This window comes from Cebus imitator, unplaced genomic scaffold (genome assembly GCF_001604975.1).
Source record: "Cebus imitator isolate Cc_AM_T3 unplaced genomic scaffold, Cebus_imitator-1.0 Scaffold266, whole genome shotgun sequence".
Classification (NCBI taxonomy): Eukaryota; Metazoa; Chordata; class Mammalia; order Primates; family Cebidae; genus Cebus; species Cebus imitator.
The window spans coordinates 318,796-320,980 of NW_016107581.1; positions in this window are offsets into that span (position 1 = coordinate 318,796).

The following is a 2,185-nucleotide window of genomic DNA, read 5'->3' on the forward strand; positions in this document are numbered from 1 at the left end:
AAAAAAAAAAAAAAGACCAGGCACACAGTGGCTCACGCCTGTAATCCCAGCACTTTGGGAGACCAAGGCAGGTGGATCACCTGAGATCAGGAGTTTGAGACCGGCCCAACCAATATGGTAAAACCCCGTCTCTACTAAAAACACAAAAATTAGCGGGCCATGGTGGTATGCAGCTGTAGTCCAGCTACCAGGGAGGCTGAGATAGGAGAATCGCTTGAACCCAGGAGGGGGAGGTTGCGGTGAGCTGAGATCATGCCACTGGACTCCAGCCTGGGCTATAAAGCGAGACTCCATCTCAAAAAGAAAAAAAAAGATATTAGCCAGTGCTGCAGTCACAAGAAGGCTATCTTTTTTTTTTTTTTCCTTTTTTTCTTTTCTGAGACAGGGTCTCACACTATAACCCAGGCTGGCATGCAATGGTGCGATCACACCTCACTGCAGCTTCAACCTCCAGTGCTCAAGCAATCCTCCCACCTCAGCCTCCTGAGTAGTGGGAACTACAGACACACGCCACCACGCCCAGCTAATTTTGAAATTTTTTTGGAAAGAAGAGGTCTTGCTATATTTTCCAGGCTAGCATGTGAATGCTTGACTGGGGCTGAAGGATTTGTGTTCTGGGTAGCTCACTCCTGAGGTTGGCAGATGAATGCTGGCTGTTGGCCAGAGGCCTCAGTTCCTTACCACGTGGATCTCTCCACAAGGACGTGTGAATGTCCTCACGTGGCAGCTGTTTTCCCAAAGAATGAGTGATCCAAGAAAGAGCACGGCAGAAGCCGCTATGTTTTTTATGACCTTGCCTCAGATCTTTTATGATGCTGTCGTTTCCACAATATTCTATTGGTACCTGATCAACCCTGTCCAATGCAGAGGCAATGCCAATACCAGGTGAGAATCACTGGGTTCCCTCTTGGAGGCTGGCTGCCACAACTGCTCATAACAGGGGCACTTGGCCGAGTTGAACAGTTAGTGACAGCTTTCCAGAGGGGGAGACATTGAGCTGAGATCAGAAGGACAAGTGGGGCCAGGCATGGTGGTGCACACGTGTAATCCCTGCTACTGGGGAGGCTGAGGCAGGAGAATCCCTTGAACACAGGAAACAGAGGTTGCAGTGAGCTGAGACAGTGCCACTGTACTCTAGCCTGGGCAACAGAACAAGCCTGTGTCAGAAAGGAAGGAAGGAAGGAAGGAAGGAAGGAAGGAAGGAAGGAAGGAAGGAAGGAAGGAAGGAAAAGTCCCAGCACTTTGACTTCACCCTGGAAACATTTTCCTTTGAGCTGTCCATTACAATATGCTTGCTGTAGGAAAAAATTGGAAAGAGATAGGATATACATCACTTGAGAGAGTCAACTAGTCCATATAAAGTCCCATAAGAAAGTATTATCCAGGGTCAGGTGTGGTGGCTCACACATGTGCCACCATGCCTGGCTAATTTTTGTATTTTTTGTAGAGATGGAGTTTTACCATGTTGGCCAAGCTGGTCTCGAACTCCTGACCTCAGGTGATCCTCCTGCCTCAGCCTCCCAAAGTGCTGAGATTACAGGTGTGAGCCACTGCACCTGGCCTATCTTATTTATTTTTATTGTTGTTATTTTTATTGAGGCAGAGTCTTCCTCTGTTACCCAGGAGTGCAGTGACCTGATCATAGCTAACTGCAGCCTCACATTCCTGGGCTCAAGCAATCCTCCTGCCTCAGCCTCCAAGTGTCTGGGACTATAGGTGTCCACTATTTTGTCTGTTAATTTTTAAATTTATTGCAGAGGCCAGGCAACATGTTCATGCCTGCAAACTCAACACATTAGGAGGCTGAGGCAGGAGGCCCACTTGAAGCCAGCAGGAGGATCACTTGACCAGCCTGGGCATCATAGCAAGACCCTTTTTCCAAAGAAAGAAAAGAAAGAAAGAAAGAGAGAAAGAGTGAGAGAAAGAAAGACAGGAAGGAGGAAAGAAAGCAAGAAAGCAAGCAAGAAAGAAAGAGAGAAAAGAAAAAAGGTGGAAATTTTATTTATTTATTTATTTATTTATTTATGTATTTTCCAGAGACAGGATCTGAAACTCCTCCTGGCCTCAAGTGATTCTTCTCCCTTAGCCTCCTAACATGCTGAAATTACAATTGCAAGCCAGCGTGCCCAGCCTCAATTTTATTTTATTTTATTTTATTATTTATTTTTTTCCTTTTTTTTTTTTT